The sequence below is a fragment of the Haematobia irritans genome, chromosome 4, assembly GCF_050003625.1.
Source record: "Haematobia irritans isolate KBUSLIRL chromosome 4, ASM5000362v1, whole genome shotgun sequence".
Lineage (NCBI taxonomy): Eukaryota > Metazoa > Arthropoda > Insecta > Diptera > Muscidae > Haematobia > Haematobia irritans.
This window is the reverse complement of record NC_134400.1, coordinates 47,543,730-47,567,610: the sequence shown is the minus strand read 5'-3', so window position 1 is coordinate 47,567,610 and position 23,881 is coordinate 47,543,730. Positions and strand designations below refer to the sequence as shown.

Here is a 23,881-nt window from a genome sequence, read left to right as displayed (position 1 = left end):
ATGTAAAAACTTTAGCTTTGATTTTTTCTGGTTGGGTGGTACAAATCATTGAGTGTAAGGGGATATTCGACAAACATTATCAAAGACAAATTTATTTTTACATTAAAAACAGGCATTTATGCAATGAAATTAATGATGGATTGCCAATTCTGGTTGAAAATTAAAGAAATATATAAATCTAAACCAGTATTGTGGCAAAAACGTGGAAAAATTCCACTTCCAATCAATGGGAAACCAAGCGACAAGTATTTTGAAATTCAAGTAATTTGTAATATATTTAATGTGGATTACTTCAGGAATCATTGTTTTGACACATATACCAGGATTTTTTTTATTATCTTCGTCCAGTTTTTCAGTAAAAAATGGTTTCACCCATAAATCTTCGTACAACTTCATTGTTTGTTTATGCTTCTTCTTATTTTTTCATGTTGTCATCACATTTGTTCGTGCAGTGTAAGGGCAAAACTTGAACGAACACACAACAAATAGACGAACCTCTGTCGGAGTGTTTATCCGACCGTCTAAGGTCCGCTTAAAGCGCATTACAGTGTGTCAGATCGACACTACTTGTCGTCGATGACTAAATAACCGGTAAATGTGTTCCAGTGCTGCCGCTAGTGAAAACTTGAGTGAAGTAGATTTTGGAAAAAAGTGGAGTAGATTGAATAAAATTGAAGTAGCATACATTTTTGAAAACAAAACAATATAATTCATGTTATTAAACCCTCCACCATAGGATGGGGGTATATTAACTTTGTCATTCCGTTTGTAACACATCGAAATATTGTTCTAAGACCCCATAAAGTATATATATTCGTGGGTCGTGGTGAAATTCTGAGTCGATCTGAGTCTGTTGAAATCACGCTAACTTCCGAACGAAAGAAGCTATCGACTTGAAACTTGGCACAAGTAGTTGTTATTGATGTAGGTCGGATGGTATTGCAAATGGGCCATATCGGTCCACTTTTACGTATAGCCCCCATATAAACGGACCCCCAAATTTGGCTTGCGGGGACTCTAAGAGAAGCAAATTTCATCCGATCCAGCTGAAATTTGGTACATGGTTTCAGCATATGATCTCTAACAACCATGCAAACATTGGTCCACATCGGTCCATAATTACATATAGCCCCCATAAAAACTGATCCCCCGATTTGGCTTGCGGAGCCTCTAAGAGAACCAAATTTCATCCGATCCGGCTGAAATTTGGTACATGGTGTAAGTATATGGTCTCTAAAAACTATGCAAAAATTGGTCCACATCGGTTTATAATTCAATGATTAAAACCGCTATGTTCATCGTAATTAAAGGAATAGGACAAACAATTATTTAAAAATTTGAAGCAGAACAAAAAGTGAAGCAGATTTTTGGAAGAAGGAGTGACGAAGTAAATTTTGTGAAAATGAAGCAAAATACTTCGATTGAAGTAGTAGCGGCAGCACTGATGTGTTCCCTGCCAGCATTTCAAAGTTCCATTTCATCTTCATCGCTACCACAGACTCGTAAATGTCACTACAACCATCCTACTGTGATGGGGGGCAGCATATCATAAAGTACAAAATGTACTTCATACATGTATTTTGCCATCACTACTTTTACAAAAGCCATTTTATTTTTTGTGAAACGCCAAGCGCAAACAGCTTGTTATATTTTATTTAAATAAAAACGAAAATAAAGTTCTGAAAACATAGTTTTTACGCTTAAAATTGTGAAAGGTATATTGGTGAACAATTTTTGATTTTCCAAATGGAATAAAGTGATTGTTTTTCAAATATTTTATAGACACGCTGCCTCCATCGAATAAAAACACTGGCTGATAGACGCTGCAACATGTAACTCGCTACTTGTAACTCTACATCATCATTAATGCAAAAAATTATGTTAAATGTGATGTGATAGTGGTATAAATGTTATATTTTTAAGAATTTGTAAATGATTAATCAAATTAATAAATGTCTAAACAAACGTGTTTTACTCGACCACAATGATTCTTTTACCACTATCTTAAAATGTACTTTTTCTGATTGTTTGGAGGGTCTCTTATTGGCGTCGTTCTAAATTGATCTATAAAGGCACCTAATAATTGCACTCATGCGAAACCTTTTTGTAGTAACTTGGCGTGGTACAACTTCTCAATAGTGACGGCGCTTTTCCGACGAGTTTTTGATATCGTATATGATTGTTTTCGACGTACTGGGGATTCTCAGAAGCGCCCCCAAATTCAAAAAATGTTGGCAGGGTTATCGATCCCATAAACATGCAGCAGTATCGATTATGCCTTCGGACTTAACTGATATTGTGTCCAATATATGCGATACGTTCGACACGAGCACTCCCGTCCGGAATAACTGATAGTCTGTAAAGGGCATTAGGAAAGGTTCGAATTACAAAAGATATGTCGCAAAAAATCCCGTTCTCAACAAGAAACAGACATTACCCTCAACAGTAAAATTCAACACATTAGCAATAATTTCTCAAGTGTTATCGGCAAATTGAAATGTATCGCTACTCAATAATTTCTCAAACAATTTTCGATGCGAGTCAAATTAAAAATTAACATCGATGCAAATACTTTCCAACCAAAATTTGTATGAATGATATCCGCACTTCAAATTGAAAGTCAAAGCCAAAATTCTATGAATTTTGTATAATTTATTCTTTTTCGTCAAAACAAAATATATAATAATACACTACATTACATAATACACTACAATACCAATTGAAAAATAGCAATCTTATTAAACATATCAAAAAACAAGTAAGTAAAGTAGAAAGTCGGGCGGGACCGACTATATCATACCCTAAACCACGCTTGCTGAATTAGTAAACATAAGCATTTGTGGGGTAACATTGATATATGTTAGGTATGGGAGATAAACCGCCGTTGCATATTCAAGAAAATTAAGGGGTACATGTTTATGGGTGCTTTGTCTCAATCTGACTATAGCTCATAGTCAGTGTTGCCAAGGAAAATGTTCGGTTTACCCTACAAGGACAAAAAAAGTTCCCTACTTTCTCATACATTCCCAAACAATTTTCCCTACAATATTTTTCGTTAAATATAAACATATTTTACAAAACAAAAATGGTTGTAAGTACTTTGTTATCTTAAAACATATAAATTTGTATTACCACCACGGTTGCCACAGTTGGTAGAATTATACCCAAACTAGTATTTTTTTCTTGTTAAATCTCTATAAAAATAAAATTTTGGAAAAACTTTCTATAAACAAATTTTTGTGAGAAATTTTCTATAGAAATACAATTTTGAGAAAAAATTCCATAGAAATAAAATTTTGAGAAAATGTTTATAGAAATAAAATTTTGAAAAAAATTGCTATAGAAATACAATTTTGACAAAATTTTCTATAGAAATAAAATACTGACAAAATTTTCTACAGGAATAAAACTTTGACAAAAATGTCTATAGAAATATTTGTTTGGTAGATTTGTGGTAATTTGTTGTAATCTTCAAATTTTGTTAGATTTTTTTTGGCACGAGTGGTGTTGTTAAAAATCAAGCCTTGCCGGCTTCTAATTTATTTATTTTATTTATTTTTTTTCTTGGCGAATCCAAGCCGCAAAGCCATATACGGATTCCAAAACTACACAAACATAGCAATAATAACAAATTATAAAAATTATGTGCTTAAAAACTAGAAATTTATAACAAAAATAGTATCAATAAGTGACTAAGCTGAATTTGAAACAAACAAATACACAATAATTAAAACAATTAACAAAATTAAGAAAAAAAAACTATTAAAAAAAATAAATTAAATTATCAATTTAAAAAAATTAAAAAATAAGAACAATAAAAATATAAAAAAATATAAAAAAGTTAAAAAAAACATGAATATGTGAGTAAGACAGCAATACTAACATAAAAAGCTAGTAAAGAGACTCAATAAAATAAATAAAAAATGATATAACATAATACAAACTAAATAAAAAAAAAAACTAAAAACTAAATAAAAAAAAATATATATATATAAAAAAATAAATAAAAATTAAACAAATTAATTAAAGAATTTACAGCTACTCAGTAACTAGTCAACATCTGCCAACACAACGTTAGGGATGAGACAATACATGCAGCATAAAAATTAAATTAACATTTAACATAACAAAAAAAAGAAAAAAAATAATAAAAATAAAATTTAAATTATTATCTGACATAAATTATATAAGACTTAGTACTTATCACACATTTGACTCATGAATTAGAAAAATGAACATGTAGTCTTTTACGAAATGTAGTTGAGGAGCAACTACGAACCGACCTGCAGAAGGTAAACAATTCCGCAACGTACCTAGGCGTCTGTGTCCTATATACCTTATGGAAATGCAACAAAACACGAATATCTACAAATTTGCAAAATTCACATCCCAAAAAGTCAATGACACATGGTGTCACATGCTGACGAACATTGAGAGCATAAACAAATCTAATTATTCTATTAAAAATCAGCTGAATTCTTTTGAAGACAAATCCTAACGTCCCAGAAAAACCTCTAAACAATACAAAATGACCGGCATCAACAGGGAATGAGCTACTCTCTTCCTAATCACAAACGGCATATGTAATTCAACATTGTACAACCTACTTAAAAGAAAATTAATCCTAGAACATATTGCACTGATATGAGGTTGAAATGATAAGTCAGAATCCAAGACAACACCAAGACACTTGACGCGATTAACAAAGGCGATTGGCACATTCCCAAAATTCACAGACACATCCCCATGATTAGTGAACCTAATCGCCTTAGTTTTGTCAGTATTAACAGAAAGGCCATTTGTACACATCCAGTCACATAAAATTCTTGATGTATCGTCAATAACACTTTGCAGGACATCATGGAAATCAGACTGACTTTTAAAAAGAAGTTGTATATCATCAGCAAACGCAAATGGTAAACAATTCGGACTAGCTACTAAATCAAACAGATCATTAATGAACATAATGAATAAAAGCGGCCCAAGCACAGACCCCTGTGGAACACCACTAACTACACGCAACATACTCGAGCAACGACCACCACTACAAACATATTGAAATCTATTTCCAAGGTAAGACTTAACTAACAAACACGCAGAAGATGAAAATCCAAAGAAAGTCATAAGTTTACATAAAAGAATAGCATGATCTACCCTATCAAACGCTTTTTCAAGATCTAACGACACTAGAACACAATTACCACGGTCACTCACTACTTTTCTAATATTATCAGTAAGCCCGATCAAAAGAGATGCTGCGCCGCGATTCCTTCTAAAGCCAGTCTGTGAATCATGGAGCAAGGAGTTCTCGATAATAGTGTCCATCATCTGAGACTTCATGAGATATTCCACCATTTTCGATAAAATGGGCATAATAGAAATAGGCCTATAACTATCTACAGCATCATTCTTCCGTATAGGAATAATCTTCCCAATTTTCCATAAAGATGGATACGACGAAGTCATGAAAATAGTATTGACAATATGCAAAAGATGCCTAGCAAAAAATTGGAAACACATTTTCAGGTACTTTAAAGTAAAACCGTCAGAACCCACTGCATTCGACTTGATAAGAGACAGAGCATCAACTAAGTCAGCATAAGTAACAGCACGAAACGAAAAATTACCTTCACTAGCATCAGAGACACTCGGGAAAACATTCTGATGAGACACTACATTCTGATGAGACACAAACACATTATTCAATTCCTCAACGTCAACATCAATAACATCATTGCACTTCCCCACCCCATACTTTTTAAGTATTGACCAAACTTATTTATTTGATTTACCATCAAATAATCTATTATGAAATGACGCTCTGACCCTTCTAATAACACGTTTCGCTCTATTCCGACTTCGGCAAAATATCCTTCTATTCTCAGCGGAAGGGTGACGGACGTACTCCTTCCAAGCAATATCACGCAGAGATACCAGATATCTAATACTCAGATCATTGAACCACACATCCTTCCTCTGGTAAGAACACCTCTTCCTACGAATAGGGAAAATTCCATAGACTTGGCGCAAATTGGCATACAACAGGTCCATCTGAACGTCAACATCCGACGTGCAATAGACTCCAGAGAAATCACAGGATTCAAACGCGTCCTTTATCTGATCGATGCTAATAGCATCATAATCAACGTACTCATAAAATTGCGGTACACTGGAAAACACAACATGAATCGAACAAAAAATAAACGAGTGGTGGGATAAACCCGGACATTGAAACTGACCAAACAACTCAACCAAATCAGTCGAAGACACAAGAAAATAATCAATAAGTGAAGTTGAGTTGTGAAAGGTATCATAATGTGTAGGAATGCCATTGTGTACTATGGAAAGATTCAAGTCTGAACAGACCGCCCTCATAGTAGCAGATTTCTGCAATTCAAATAAATTCGTATTGAAATCCCCCATAAGAACTACCCTGTCATATCTAACAATAATATCTGATATATGTTCATGAAACTTGCCAACATCACCATGTGGCAAATAGACCGTACCAACCAAGAATTTTGTCCCCCCAATTAAAAGTTCAATAAATATGCACTCAACTTCACCAAACAATTTACCAACAAAAACCACTCTATGTCTAATACCTTTTAAAATATATAACGCCACACCACTCCCCCTACCAACTGGTCGATCAACCCTATGACATTCATACCCCGGCACATCAACATCATAAGCCATGTATGGCTTAAGCCACGTCTCACTCACCCCCACGATATCTAAATAGTTCCCCTCTAGTACATTTCGAACTTCACTAAGTTTCGATGACAAACGGTTTACAGAAAAACTCTGACAATTAAAGTGACCAATATTTAAATTTCCTCTAAAATTTCTCAATTGTGACGATAAGTAACTATTATCACTAGCAATATTTGACAAAAAATTTTCCATAAAAAAAAAAACATTTAATAGCAACGAAAAATTAAATAAAAAAACAAGTAAGGAAAGCCTAAAGTCGGGCGGGGCCGACTATATTATACCCTTCACTACTTTGTAAGTCCACATTTTCGATACCATATCAAATCCGTCCAATGTGTTGGATGCTATATGAATCCATACACATATATTCTGTATATCTGTACAGAGTTCTGCAATACTTATAGATTTTACATTTATGTCGGCTAATGCGCTGAGGTGGAACACAATGTTAGTAAAAAAACAACTATATACGGCCGTAAGTTCGGCCAGGCCGAAGCTTATGTACCCTCCATCATAGATTGCGTAGAAACTTCTTCTAAACACTGCCATCCACAATCGAATTACTTAAGTTGCGGTAACGCTTGCCGATGGCAAGGTATCTTAAAACCTCCTAACACCATCTTCTAAATTGTATGTAAGTCCATACGTGGTATATATTAAATCAAAAAAGATCGATCCAATACGTATATAATTCAGTTTGACAAAGTAGACATAAAATTTTGACAAAATTTTCTACAGAAATAAAATTTTAACAAAATTTTCTATAGAAATAAAATTTTCACAAAATTTTCTATAGAAATAAAAATTTTGACAAAATATTCTATAGAAAGAAAATTTTGACAAAAATTTCTACAGAAATAAAATTTTAACAAAATTTTCTATAGAAATAAGCTTTTGACAAAATTTTCTATAGAAATAAAATCTTGGTAGATTACTTGTGGCTCGACTGGCAACCATGATTATGAACCGAATAAAATTTGAACAAAATTTTCTATAGAAATAAAATTTTGACAAAATTTTCTATAGAAATAAAATTTTGAAAATGATGAAAATTTTATTATGAATCGAATAAAATTTTAACAAAATTTTCTCTAGAAATAAAATTTTGACAAAATTATCTATAGAAATAACATTTTGACAAAATTTTCTATAGAAATAAAATTTTGGTAGATTATTTTTGGCTCTAGTAGCAACCATGATTATGAACCGATATAGACCAATTTTTGTGTGATTGGACCAATTTTGGTATGGTTGTTAGCGACCATATACTAACACCACGTTCCTAATTTGAACCGGATCGGATGAATTTTGCTCCTCCAAGAGGCTCCGGAGGTCAAATCTGGAGAACGTTTTATATGGGGACTATATATAATTATGGACCGATATGGACCAATTCTGGCACGGTTGTTAAAGATCATATACTAACACCATGTTCCAAATTACAACCGGCTTGGATGAAAGTTGCTTCTCTTGGAGACTTCGCAAGCCAAATCTGGGGATCGGTTTATATGGGGGCTATATATAATTATGAAGCGATATGGACCAATTTTTGCATGGTTGTTAGAGACCATATACCAACATCATGTACCAAATTTCAGCCGGATCGGATGAAATATGCTTCTGTTTGAGGCTCCACAAGCCAAATCTGAGGGTCCCTTTATATGGGGGCTATACGTAAAAGTGGACCGATATGGCCCATTTTCAATACCATCCGACCTACATCGATAACAACTACTTGTGCCAAGTTTCAAGTCGATAGCTTGTTTCGTTCGGAAGTTAGCGTGATTTCAACAGACGGACGGACGGACATGCTTAGATCGAATCAGAATTGCACCACGACTCAGAATATATATACTTTATGGGGTCTTAGAGCAATATTTCGATGTGTTACAAACGGAATCACAAAGTTAATATTCCCCCATCCTATGATGCAGGGTATAAAAAGATTGATCCAATACGTATATAATTCAGTTTGACAAAGTAGACATAAAATTTTGACAAAATTTTCTACAGAAATAAAATTTTCACAAAATTTTCTATAGAAATAAAAATTTTGACAAAATTTTCTATAGAAAGAAAATTTTGACAAAAATTTCTACAGAAATAAAATTTTAACAAAATTTTCTATAGAAATAAACTTTTGACAAAATTTTCTATAGAAATAAAATCTTGGTAGATTATTTTTGGCTCGAGTGGCAACCATGATTATGAACCGAATAAAATTTTAACAAAATTTTCTCTAGAAATAAAATTTTGACAAAATTTTCTATAGAAATAAAATTTTGGTAGATTATTTTGATCGGATGAATTTTGCTCTTCCAAGAGGCTCCGGAGGTCAAATCTGGAGAACGTTTTATATGGGGGCTATATATAATTATGGACCGATATGGACCAATTCTGCCACGGTTGTTAAAGATCATATACTAACACCATGTACCAAATTTCAGCCGGATCGGATGCAATTTGCTTCTCTTTGAGGCTTCGCAAGCCAAATCTGGAGATCGGTTTATATGGGGTCTGTATATAATTATGAACCGATGTGGACCAATTTTTGCATGGTTGTTAGAGACCATATACCAACACCATGTACCAAATTTCAGCCGGATCGGATGCAATTTGCTTCTCTTTGAGGCTTCGCAAGCCAAATCTGGAGATCGGTTTATATGGGGTCTGTATATAATTATGAACCGATGTGGACCAATTTTTGCATGGTTGTTAGAGACCATATACCAACATCATGTACCAAATTTCAGGCGGATCGGATGAAATTTGCTTCTCTTTGAGGCTTCGCAAGCCAAATCTGGAGATCGGTTTATATGGGCGCTATATATAATTATGGACCGATGTGGACCAATTTTTGTACGGTTGTTAGAGACCATATACCAATACCATGTACCAAATTTCAGCCGGATCGGATGCAATTTGCTTCTCTTTGAGGCTTCGCAAGCCAAATCTGGAGATCGGTTTATATGGGGTCTGTATATAATTATGGACCGATGTGGACCAATTTTTGCATGGTTGTTAGAGACCATATGCCAACATCATGTACCAAATTTCAGCCGGATCGGATGAAATTTGCTTCTCTTTGAGGGTCCGCAAGCCAAATCTGGGGATCGGTTTATATGGGGGCTATATATAATTATGGACCGATATGAACCAATTTTTGCACGGTTGTTAGAGACCATATACCAACACCATGTACCAAATTTCAGCCGGATCGGATGAAATTTGCTTCTCTTTTAGTCTCCGCAAGCCAAATCTGGTGATCGGTTTATATGGGGGCTATATATAATTATGGACCGATGTGGATCAATTTTTGCATGGTTGTTAGATACCATATACCAACACCATATACCAAATTTCAGCCGGATCGGATGAAATATGCTTCTGTTAGAGGATCCACAAGCCAAATCTGAGGGTCCCTTTATATGGGGGCTATACGTAAAAGTGGACCGATATGGCCCATTTTCAATACCATCCGACCTACATCGATAACAACTACTTGTGCCAAGTTTCAAGTCGATAGCTTGTTTCGTTCGGAAGTTAGCGTGATTTCAACAGACGGACGGACATGCTTAGATCGACTCAGAATTTCACCACGACCCAGAATATATATACTTTATGGGGTCTTAGAGCAATATTTCGATGTGTTACAAACGGAATGACAAAGTTAATATACCCCCATCCTATGATGGAGGGTATAATAAAAAATAACAAATCTATAAAGTAAAATAAAATAAATTTACCTAGTATTAAGTTCTACAACGATTGGCTTTATATCTCATCCAGTAGCTTTTCACATTCCTCAGCATCCAATAGCTTACATTCCCCATTAAGTAAATATATTTCCACTTTCGGAATATCACGATTTACGAGCTTGAAGCTTTTTATTTTATTCTCACTTCTAAGCCTCCGGCATACACGGATGAAAAAGACTGTTTTTCATATGTTTGGCTATAAACATTATATGTTTGGAACACAAATTTTTAAACACAATATTTTTGAGTGCAAGCATATAATGTTCATAAACTAGCATAATATGTTTGGGACATATATGTTAATATGTTAGAACATATTATGTTTGGGACATAAAATGTTTGTAAATATAATATGCTTGGATGCAAACATATATTAATTTAGAAATAGCCTATAAACATATATGTGTTTAGTAGCTTGGAGCGCTATTTAACAGGGAGCGATATTGAATTAATTTGGTGGTTGTTGCTTGTTATTACAAAATTAACATTTTTTTCCTTGGGCAATTGATCAGCTACTTCTTTGATCCTTACAAACTGTGTGGTCCGCTGTTCGAATCCCCGTCCGGCAAAAGGTAAAGTTAAAATAAAAAAATCATAAAATTGAATAATTTCTTCTACAATGTTTGTATTACAGAAAAAGGTGCTAAGAACTAAAAAATCTCGTGGAAGTGAGAAAGATGTGGGGGAATATACAATTAGGCAGAAACAAAATTTTGAGCATTCAGGTCGAAAACCTATGTTGTTAGCACCTATATTACCTGTTTATTTTCATAATTCATTATGATTGTAAATATATAAATAAATTGTTGTTGTTTTTTTATTTCAGCTTAAAACCATACATTGACTAAACTACAAGAGTAGCTTAACCAACAGAGGAAAAGAATGTTTGTCAAATTTATTTGGGCAAAGCCCTATAGACTGCAAGATGGTTGGATGGACGCACGTTTCGGAATTACCACATTCCTCATCAGCATCCTCTACTTGCAGCAAAACTATCAACCAATTATCAGAATAAATTCAGGCAGTTTATTAAACCCAACAAAAACCACACTTGAACCCTCCGAAAAAAGGTTTTACATTGATAGCCGGCTTATGCCGAAATAAATTCGAAACAAACATATCTCTTTTCCTATGCCACTGTCAAATCATCGATTTGAATTCACATGGCTGGGTTTATTTTGAGCGTGCCTCCTCTTCTTTTTCCATTTGTTTTGTTTTGTTATTGTTGGTTTTGTTCTTTAAGCATTGTTGTTGTTTTTTTATTTCAGCTTAAAACCATACATTGACTAAACTACAAGAGTAGCTTAACCAACAGAGGAAAAGAATGTTTGTCAAATTTATTTGGGCAAAGCCCTATAGACTGCAAGATGGTTGGATGGACGCACGTTTCGGAATTACCACATTCCTCATCAGCATCCTCTACTTGCAGCAAAACTATCAACCAATTATCAGAATAAATTCAGGCAGTTTATTAAACCCAACAAAAACCACACTTGATATAAATAAATAAATAAAATTTTGAGCACAATATTGTTTGGGAGAATTTTTTTTAAGCATATAATATTTTTGGGTGCAAAATGCTTCCAAACATATTATATGTTCACATAATAACATATTGTTTTTTGGAAGACAACATTATTGAATTTGGATGCAAAAATACAAAATGTTTGGAACTTAGACTACCCAAACATATATTGTTTAGACCAATACGCTTTCAAACATATTATATATTGGAAGAGATCAAACATATAAATGTTTGGGCAATAGCCAAAAATGTATATGCTTGAGCAAAATATGTTTGGGAGTATATGTTACAGAAGCGATTTTTTGTGAGCGTGCACTCAATATGTAGCAACAATGTTGCAAATCAGAAGGACAAAGCTCCACATTACACATGGCAGCAATCTTAATGATGGGTATCCTCAAATCTTTAATGCCACGAGGTAAACCATTGACAACAATGTTAGACATATTAAGCCTTCGCTGCAAGATATCATTGTGTCCTTTTATTTCTCGAATATCATTGGCATAACTGTTGCCCAAATGTTTGAAAGTGTCGTAGGCATTTTTAAATTCTTTCTCCAAACTCTCAAGCTCGTTACTAAATTCATCACGAATTTTGTGTATGGTCTCATTTGATTTAGCCTGAATGGCCAAAATTTTTTCCTCAAGCTCCTTTTTGTGTTTATTTTGTTGTGCCTCAATAACTGAGCTGAATTCTTCACAGTATTTACGTAGCTGTACATTTAAGTCAGGAGTAGTCATGTTGCAACTATCTCCCACTGGCTCAAACATTGTGCTGCTTAAACCAATATGTGGCAGAGTACCACCGGCACTAGTACATGACGCATCATCTTCACTCACAACACAAGCACTTTCCTTTATCATGCAACTGTTGCATTTGAATAAAAATTTTTTATTTTTATAAAGAAAATCATGCTGCTCCTTCGTAACCTTTAAGCAGGCAATATGATAAAATTCACCGCAAACAAAGCACCCAATACTATATCTAGATACTTTTGAGGTGCAGGCAGGGCATTTGTATACTTTTTTCTTTGAAGGCATATTTCAAACAATTACAAATACACAGCTTTGGGCGCAACAAATAGAGATGCAAATGACAATGTTTATGTTAAGAGCATATGAGACACCAATTTTTGTTTTTGAAGATCAGGAAAGCAGCAAATGCCAATGTTTATATTTTGAAGAATAGCAAATGACAATGTTATCTTTTGAAATATATGAGACATCAACAGGCACAGCGCAAAATAACAAACAGCAAGCACCAATGGCGGGTAAACCGCAGTCACACTCAATGAAACACAGGCCAAAAACGTTTTGAAGAACTGGAACAAATTATAAACTCCAACTGTCTAGAATACACTGACGTCTAAAACGTATAAATCAGTACTTTTCTGCTACAAAACAGACGTATTTTTTAATTTTTATTAAATTTTTCGCGAGCCAGCAATTTTTACATGCTTGACATTTCAGAGTTGCCAAATTCAACTCCTCCTCTAGAGCCACCAAAATGTAAAAATGATTACAAATTGTGTTCAGTAAAACTATATATAGGGAATTCCCCCTACTTCTAGCAACACTGGCTGTAGTTGATATTGCACCTACGGAGTTAGTATGCCACTAATATTGAGCCCATTATTAAAAAAGAGAAAATCTTTCAATTAGTGTGGGTAATAAATCCAAATTTGTAAAAATCGAGCAATATTGGTATGTAAGAGCTACAAGTACGTATAAATACGATCGGCCAGTACATCAAAATTTGAAGTTTGAGTAACATTGGTTAATAAATAAGAGTACTATGGCCAAATTTGGGAAAATCGAGCGATGCATATATATGGAAGCTATATCTAAGTCTGGACCAATTTGCATAATATTTTACGGGTTTGATTAATATCTTGTGCAAGATTTGAGTAAGATCAGTTAAGAAATGAGGCCTGTATGGTCAAACATAAGGTTATAAGGGCGAATTTTTCAAAATCGGGCGAAACATATATGGGAGATATATCTAAATCTGAACCGATTTCGATGAAATTTTGCACATATAGTTAGTACTATAGAGGACTGGATCTAGCCAACTTTGAGTAAGATCGGTTAATAAATAAGGGTTCTATGGCCAAATTTGGGAAAGGAAAATCGAGGTATACATATATATGGCAGCTATATCTAAATCTGAACCGATTTCGATGATTTTTTGCACATATAGTCAGTGTTATAGAAGATTACATTTAGCCAACTTTGAGTAAGATCGGTTGATAAATAAGTGTTTTATGGCCAAATTTAGAAAAATCGGGCGGTACATATATATGAGAGCTATATCTAAATCTGAACCGATTTGGATGAAATTTTGCAGACTTGAAGGGCGATGAAAAAGACTACCTTTTGCAAATTTGGTGACGATCCGTTTGAAAAAAAGTGCAACGTGACCCCATTTGTCGAAATCGGGCGATACATATATATGGGAGCTATATCTACATTTGATCCGATTTCTTCCAAGTTCAATAGCGTTCGTCCCTGCACCAAATTTCATCAAAATCGGTTAATAATTGCGACCGGAATCCTGTGAACAACAAATACATGGACAGACGGACGGACGGACACCAAGCACTAGATCGACTCAGGAGGTGATTCTGAGTCGATCGGTATATATTTTATGGGGTCTAAAATCAATATTTCTGGTAGGCACATTTTTTGGCAGATCAAACTTATTATACCCTAACCACTATGTGGTTTATATAAGATAGCCTACAAAATCTGGCTTTCTTTCCTCCACAAAGGTGGGTAATAAGTTCGAGTTTAGCCGCTAAAATGACCATTTTTTAACGATTACTTTTCTTTAATAATCCATTTTAAGGAATACAAACTTTGTGAAAATTTGCTTTGGGCTATTTTCCATCAAGTTATAACAAAATCTGCAACAAATATATATAATTTTATGCCTTTGTTTACTGATTTAGTTTTCACCTTAGCGGCTAAACTCGAACTTAATACTCACCTTAATGCTTCAATAAAAATCCTTTTTTTTCTCTGTCGACAAATTCTTCTGGGCAATCGTCAATATACAACTCCTTCAAAAAATTATACTAAACAAGCACATACAACTCAGAAGATTCTGGAGACATATCTAAAGAATTTCGCAAAATTCGCCACCTTGCAGTCAAAATTCCAAATGCGTTCTCTATAATTCCCTGTGCCCGAGAAAGTATTTTATTAGACTAGTATTTTTTTTCTCATTTAATTGTCCGGGATAGTGTCGCATCACATAAGAATTCAATGGAAATGCGGTATCTCCCACAATATAAAAAGGGAAATCATTTTAAGTGCCATCCAGAGGTGAGTTAGGGGGAACCCAGAATACGTCAGGAGACCACCGTCACTCTGTCTTCTGAACATGTAATTTACATCACACGCACCGAGAAGTACAATGTTGTAAGTACCCTTCAGTATATCTGTTTTATATGAATTTTAACCCTGGACAGTCATCCTTATTTTTTGTACACTAACGTCATCCTTCGTCATTTTGACTTCGGCTTATTTCAAGATGCTATAATTTGCACTGTGAGCAAAAATGTGAACCAAAATTGAATTTATTTTCTTACTCATTTTGTTCTTAATTAGTATACAACAAAAATTCATAAAATATTTGCATTTGTATAACTTAAATTTATCATTTCCCAATCGACTAAAATGCATTTTAGATCGAAAATGAAATTACGCGTCGTCATTTCGACGAAGGATGACTGTCCAGGGTTAAGATAGTTGTAAAAGAATCATTGTGGTCTAGTAAAACACGATTGTTTAGATGTTTATTAATGTGATTAAACATTTATAAATTCTTATAAATATAACATTTTTCGGTTTATCTCATCACATTTAACATAATTTTTTGCATTATTAAAAGAATGATATTGAGTTTTAAGTAGCAAGTTACATATTGCAGCGTCTATCAGCCAGTTTGTTTTTTTTTGTTTTTGATGGAGACAGCGTGCCTGGAAAAATATTTGAAAAACGATCACTTTATTCTATTTGGAAAGTCGAAAATTGTTCACCATATACCTTTCACAATTTTAAGCGTAATATCTATGTTTTCAGAACTTTATTTTCGTTTTTATTTAAATAAAATATAACAAGCTGGTTGCGCTTGGCGTTTCACAAAAAATAAAATGGCTCTTCTAACAGTAGTGATGGCAAAATACTTTCATGTACATTTTGTACTTTTTGATATGCTTCCCCCCATCATACTTCGCGATGGTTGTGGTGACATTTACGAGTCTGTGGTAGCGATGAGGATGAAATGGAACTTTGAAATGCTGGCAGGGTTGGTGAACAAATTTTGACTTTCCAAATGGAATAAAGTGATTGTTTTTCAAATATTTTTCCACAAACGCTGCCTCCATTGGGAATAAATGCACTGTCGTGGAGGTGCGTACCAGCCCTGCCAACATTTTATGAATTTGGGGGCACTTCTGAGAATCCCCACTACGTCGAAAACAGTCATATACGATATCCAAAACTCCTAGGAAAAGCGCCGTCCCTGTTGAGAAGTTGTACCACGCCAAGTTACTACATGAGTGCAATTATTAGGTGCCCTTCTGGATACATTTAGAAGGACGCCAATAAGAGCCCCTTCAAACAATCAGAGAAAGTGCATTTTAAGATAGTTGCAAAAGAATCATTGTGCTCAAGTAAAACACGATTGTTTAGATGTTTATTAATTTTATTAAACATTTATAAATTCTCATAAATATAACATATATATTCGACTAGGGAGCCACCGTGGTGCAATGGTTAGCATGCCCGCCTTGCATACACAAGGTCGTGGGTTCGATTCCTGCTTCGACCGAACACCAACAAGTTTTTCAGCGGTGAATTATCCCACCTCAGTAATGCTGGTGACATTTCTTCGGGTTTCAAAGCGGTTCCACTGCAATGTGGAACGCCGTGCGGACTCGGCTATAAAAATGAGGTCCCTCGTCATTGAGCTTAACATGGAATCGGGCAGCACTCAGTGATAAGAGAGAAGTTCACCAATGTGGTATCACAATGGACTGAATAGTCCAAGTGAGCCTGATACATCTGGCTGCCACCTAACTTAACCTAACCTATATACGAGTTTACCCGCTAAAATCGCTAAATTTAAAACGAAACCCAATAAACACAAACGTTTGAAAAATGCTAAATTTCAACAATTTTTCAAACATTTTTTCAAAGGATTAGGGTAATATTCAAGTTGAGAAATTGTTGAGAAAATCGCGTTCTCAACAAAAAACAGACATTACCCTCAACAGTGAAATTCAACACATTAGCAATAATATCTCAAGTGTTATCCTCAAATTGAAATGCATCGCAACTCAATAATTTGTCAAACAATTTTCGATGCGAGTCAAATTCAAAATTAACATCGTTGCAAATACTTTTCAACCTAAATTTGTATGAATGATATCCCCACTTCAAATTGAAAGTCAAAGCCAAAATTCTATGAATTTTGTATAATTTATTCATTTTCATCAAAATAAAATATATAATAATACACTACACTACATACTACACTACAATACCAATTGACAAATAATAATCTTATTAAACATATTAACAAATAAGAACAGAAAACAAAAACAAAACAAACAACAAAACTTTAAATATCTTAAACATTATTAATAAACACTTTTGCATTGATAATTCGATTTCCTTCCTTTTGGTTTCATAAAACAGACCGCGTGTTAGAATTGATTTCCAGCAGAAGGAATTCACAAAATATCCATTTTAAACTGATAATAGCATATGAATTAAACTGACGATGTGATGCACATTTTCATCCAGAAGTTGTTGATTTCAACAATTTGTTGTTTTTAACAATTTTAATTGGTTGCACTTGTAATGTTTCTGGAAACTTTTTCTTGTCGATAAGCCATTGGTCAGATTCTTAATGTTTGCAAGAATGTAGCATCCAAAGATGTTAGTTTTCTGCAAAGAGATTTAAATTTAGTGACTTCTCTAAAGTGTTGATTTAATTTTTCATATTGACGTACCAATTATTAAAACTATTTGAAGCAGTTCCAGTTAATTGTCCACCATTTTTTCATCGGTCACCTTTTTAATGTTTTCAAGAACGTAGAATCCATAATTTTAATTTTCTGCAAAGAGATATACATTTAGTGACTTCCTTAAAGTTTTATTTTATTTTTTATTTTCACTTACCTATTTTTATAAACTATTTGGTTATTTGTCTAAAATTTTCCATTTTTTTAATTTCTTGCAATTGACCACGAACTTCGTTGCACAAATAAGTATTGAAAACCACATGGTTTTTTCGTAGCATTTTAGGGTAGTGTTTTGTCAAAGTTTTCTCATATTATCTTCAACACCTTTTCAAAGATTTCGTCAACATTTTGGCAAATTGGAAGTAATTCGCAAACAATTTGAAGATGTATTGAAGATGAGCTATTTCAAGTCGAGTTAAATTTATGTTGAAAATTATATTTACCCTCAAACTGAAAAGTTGTTGCATTTGAAAAACGCTCATCCTGTGTTTATTGGGAACCAGTAAGAAAAAGGCATAAAATTATACATATTTGTTGCAATTTGTTTATAAATTGATGGGGAAAGCCCAAAGCCAATTTTCACCTACCTCCTGCCCAAAAAATTCGGGTTTGCAATTTTATAATTACAAAGGTGTGTTTAAAGGCCGGCATGCACCTCTAGTGAAACATTTCATTCCCATAAGAAATGCATTGCTATTTATGCTAACGAAATTTTCGGTAGCGTTCAATTTCGCAACCTGGTACGCACCTCTAATAGAAGTTTTTATTCATAACAAGGTTGTCAAAAGCATATTTTGGAGAGATGTTTACAACTCATGGCAGCAAACATTTCCCTGCCAGCATTTCAAAGTTCCATTTCATCCTCATCGCTACCACAGTTTCGTAAATGTCAATATAACAACCGCCAACTTAATCAGTTAATACCATGTTGGCAGGGTTAATTTATTGTGTAAAAGTTTTAAGAGGTCTGTAAATAATCAACAACTTATTTGAGGAATATTTGGAAAAATTTATACAGTTTTTAAAAGTTATTAGCTGTTTTAAAATTTGCTTAAATTATGCTTCTCTACACTCTATACACAAACCGTTTTTTGTCGTAAGGCCGGTATGAACCTCTAGCGAAAAATTTCGTTCCCAAAAGAAATGCATTGCTATTTATGCAAACGAAATTTTCGGTAACGTTCAATTTCGTAAGCTGGTAACAGGGTTGTCAAAAGCATATTTTGGAGAGATGTTGACAACTCATGGCAACAAACATTTAATTTATTACAATCATTGCGTGTGTAAAAGTTTTAAGAGGCCTGTAAATAATCAACAATTTATTTGAGGAATATTTGGAACTAATATTAACAATTTTTAAAAGCGATTATCTGGTTTAAAATGTGTGTGCCTTATTCTTCTCTACACTCTATACACAACCCGTTTTTTGTTGTAGACTTATGGTGTTTTCTTTTCAGAAAAAAGTGCTTTGCGGTCATTTTGTCTGTACAGAATGCGCATTTTTAAAATGTTACCAGCAACCTAAAAAAATGCTATCATTTCAGCGGGCAGAAAAGAATTCAAAGAAGGAAACAGGGCAATCGCAGCACTCTCGTTTGTTGGCAGTGCTGAAAATGCCCGTAATTTGCCTCTATGCGTGGCACTATTTTCACAACAGAATTCGAAGCCTTTTCGCACTTTTGCCTGTTTTTTAGAAAAGAACCTAAAAAGTACATTTTCCGGCCAAAATGAAAAAAGTGCGCATTTTTCATAAGAAAAGAAAACGCCATTAAATAAATTTTTGCTACCAAAAATTCGCGAGAGGTGTATGCCCTGCCAGCATTTAAAAGTTCCATTTCATCCTCATCGCTACCACAGACTCGTAAGTGACACTGCAACAATCGCCAACTGTGATGGGGGGAAGCGTATGAAAAAGTATGAAATGTACATGAACATATTTTGCCATCACTTGTTACAAGAGCCATTTTATATTTTGTGAAACACCGAGCACCACTAGCTTCTTATAATTTATTTAAATAAAAACGATAATGAAGTGCTGAAAACATAGTGATTTCGCTTAAAATTGTGAAAGGTATATTGGTGAACACTTTTTGACTTTCCAAATGGAATAAAGTGATAGTTTTTCAAATATTTTTGCAGACACGCTGCCTCCATTGGGAATAAAAGCATTGGCTGATAGACGCCACAACCCAATAAACACAAACGTTTGAAAAATGCTAAATTTCAACAACTTTTCAAACATTTTTTCAAAGGATTAGGGTAATATTCAAGTTGAGAAATTGTTGAGAAAATCGCGTTCTCAACAAAAAACAGACATTACCCCCAACAGTGAAATTCAACACATTAGCAATAATATCTCAAGTGTTATCCTCAAATTGAAATGCATAGCTACTCAATAATTTGTCAAACAATTTTTGATACGAGTCAAATTCAAAATTAACATCGTTGCAAATACTTTTCAACCTAAATTTGTATGAATGGTATCCCCACTTCAAATCGAAAGTCAAAGCCAAAATTCTATGAATTTTGTATAATTTATTCATTTTCATCAAAATAAAATATATAATAATACACTACACTACATAATACACTACAATACCAATTGATAAATAATAATCTTATTAAACATATCAACAAATAAGAACAAAAACAAAAAAAAAAACAAAACAAAACTTTAAATATCTTAAACATTATTAGTAAACACTTTTGCATTGATAATTCGATTTCCTTCCTTTTGGTGTCATAAAACAGCATTAAAATTTATTAACATGCGGGCAATTTGAAATTAGGAACGTACTGGACCGCGTGTTAGAATTGATTTCCAGCAGAAGGAATTCACAAAATATCCATTTTAAACTGATAATAGCATATGAATTAAACTGACGATGTGATGCACATTTTCATCCAGAAGTTGTTGATTTCAACAATTTGTTGTTTTTACCAATTTTAATTGGTTGCACTTGTAATGTTTCTGGAAACTTTTTCTTGTCGATAAGCCACTCATTTTTCATTGGTCAGCTTCTTAATGTTTGCAAGAATGTAGCATCCAAAGATTTTAGTTCTCTGCAAGAAGATTTAAATTTAGTGACTTCTCTAAAGTGTTGATTTAATTTTTCATATTGACGTACCAATTATTAAAACTATTTGAAGCAGTTCCAGTTAATTGTCCACCATTTTTTCATCGGTCACCTTTTTAATGTTTTCAAGAACGTAGAATCCATAATTTTAATTTTCTGCAAAGAGATATACATTTAGTGACTTCCTTAAAGTTTTATTTCATTTTTTATTTTCACTTACCTATTTTTATAAACTATTTGGTTATTTGTCAAAAAATTTCCATTTTTTTATTTCTTGCAATTGACCACGAACTTCGTTGCACAAATAAGTATTGAAAACCACATGGTTTTTTCGTAGCATTTTAGGGTAGTGTTTTGTCAAAGTTTTCTCATATTACCCTCAACACCTTTTCAAATATTTCGTCAACATTTTGGCAAATTCGAAGTAATTCACAAACAATTTGAAGATGTATTGAAGATGAGCTATTTCAAGTCAAGTTGAATTTATGTTGAAAATTATATTTACCATCAAACTGAAAAGTTGTTGCATTTGAAAAACGCTCATCCTGTGTTTATTGGGAACATGTAACTTGCGACTTGTAACTCAACATCAATCTTTTATTAATGCATAAAAATATGTTAACCCTAGCTTTGGCACTATATACAAATGTAAATATTTCATTTTTGACACTCTTGCCATTTCAACAATATTTATCCGATTTTTATGAAATTTGGACTCGTGCTCTTTCATAATATGTACAAATTTAACAATATTTTTACAATATCGCAATTTTTCAATACATTTTTTGTATTATTCTTCAAAATCTGCCACTATTTACAAATGTAAATATTGTGGTTTAAGATACTTTTAGTTGATTTGTTTTGAAATATTTCATATGAAAATAATACAAATAAAAGAAGAGGAAATAACAACTTAAAATATATATATTTTGGGCAACTGTAGCATTTGGTTTGCATCCAGGTGTGCTCCACACACCTGGATGTTTGGAACACAAATTTTTAAACACAATATTTTTGAGTGCAAGCATATAATGTTCATAAACTAGCATAACATGTTTGGGACATATATGTTAATATGTTAGAACATATTATGTTTGGGACATAAAATGTTTGTAAATATAATATGCTTGGATGCAAACATATATTAATTTAGAAATAGCCTATAAACATATATGTATTTAGTAGCTTGGAGCGCTATTTAACAGGGAGCGATATTGAATTAAGTTGGTGGTTGTTGCTTGTTATTACAAAATTAACATTTTATTTTCCCTTGGGCAATTGATCAGCTACTTCTTTGATCCTTACAAACTGTGTGGTCCGCTGTTCGAATCCCCGTCCGGCAAAAGGTAAAATTAAAATAAAAAAAATCATAAAATTGAATAATTTCTTCTACAATGTTTGTATTACAGAAAAAGGTGCTAAGAACTAAAAAATGTCTTGGAAGTGAGAAAGATGTGGGGGAATATACAATTAGGCAGAAACAAAATTTTGAGCATTCAGGTCGAAAACCTATGTTGTTATCACCTATATTACCTGTTTATTTTCATAATTCATTATGATTGTAAATATATAAATAAATAAATAAAATTTTGAGCACAATATTGTTTGGGAGAATTTTTTTAAGCATATAATATTTTTGGGTGTAAAATGCTTCCAAACATATTATATGTTCACAAAATAACATATTGTTTTTTGGAAGACAACATTTTTGAATTTGGATGCAAAAATACAAAATGTTTGGAACTTAGACTACCCAAACATATATTGTTTAGACCAATATGCTTTCAAACATATTATATATTGGAAGAGATCAAACATATAAATGTTTGGGCAATACCCAAAAATGTATATGCTTGAAGCAAAATATGTTTGGGAGTATATGTTACAGAAGCGATTTTTTATGAGGGTGTTTAGAGCCCTTAAAACAAGATTCACGAAAAATTTCATGTTTTCGCTCCATTCAGGATTTTTATCCAATTTAAATCCGTTTTTACTAACCAAAAATTGCTACCTGTCTAACGGCCATTTTCATGTAGCTCCGTTAGGCTTTAACTGGCAGTTAACAGAAAGTAAATTGCAAATATCTTCTCTCCAGTTAACTTTAACTGAAAAATTTTCGTCAGTTAACTAGCATATGGAATATATAGCAAGATGACAGCTTCGTTCATAATAAGGTTTAAAAGTTGGTTAGTTAACGGAACACTAACGGAGCTTTATGAAAATGGGGGTAATTCAGATAGTTCACCGTCGTTTTCCATATAATATTCCCCCACTTCATGCTCATGTAAATCGGAGTAAAATTTGGCCTCTGTGGTCATATATGTATAAATCGGACTAAAGATATACATGGGAGCTATATCTAAATCTGAACCGACTTAAACCATATCTGTATAAATCGGGCTAAAGATATATATGTGGGAGCTATATCTAAATCTGAACCGATTTCAACAAAATTTGGCATTCATAGTAAGAATATTAATTCTACCCCCTGTGCAAAATTTCACGTAGATCGGAGCAAAATTTTGGCGTCTGTGGTAATATGGGTGTATATCGGGAGAAAGATATATATGGGAGCTATATCTAACTCTGAACCGATTTCAATAATGTCGAACAGATAATGTTCCAAAACAACAATATTTTTCTGTAGCGAATATCAGAATGCAAAACAAACATAAAAAAGCGGTTATGAAGTTAAAAATACCAAAGGAAACAAAATATTTACATTTGTAAATAGTGGCAGATAATGTAGAAAAACATTGGTGTCTAAGCT

General features: G+C 33.3%; 3 long non-coding RNA genes across 3 annotated transcripts in view; 1 reads left to right on the top strand and 2 right to left on the bottom strand.

Moving 5' to 3' along the window:
• LOC142236889 (uncharacterized) overlaps positions 1 to 18,577 on the bottom strand; it is a 319,247-nt gene extending 300,670 nt beyond the window's left edge. Inside the window, exon 1 of the long non-coding RNA XR_012722248.1 lies at positions 18,535 to 18,577. This is a non-coding gene — a long non-coding RNA (uncharacterized LOC142236889). The remainder of the gene's footprint in view (positions 1 to 18,534) is intronic.
• Positions 1,494 to 1,965, top strand: LOC142237270 (uncharacterized). Its single transcript, XR_012722418.1, has 2 exons — positions 1,494 to 1,715; positions 1,783 to 1,965. It is a non-coding gene; the product is annotated as an uncharacterized LOC142237270 (long non-coding RNA).
• Positions 15,767 to 16,182, bottom strand: LOC142233114 (uncharacterized). The gene is made up of 2 exons (XR_012721323.1): positions 16,050 to 16,182; positions 15,767 to 15,982 (listed from the first exon to the last, which is right to left on the bottom strand). It is a non-coding gene; the product is annotated as an uncharacterized LOC142233114 (long non-coding RNA).
• Positions 18,578 to 23,881: the final 5,304 nt, after the last annotated feature.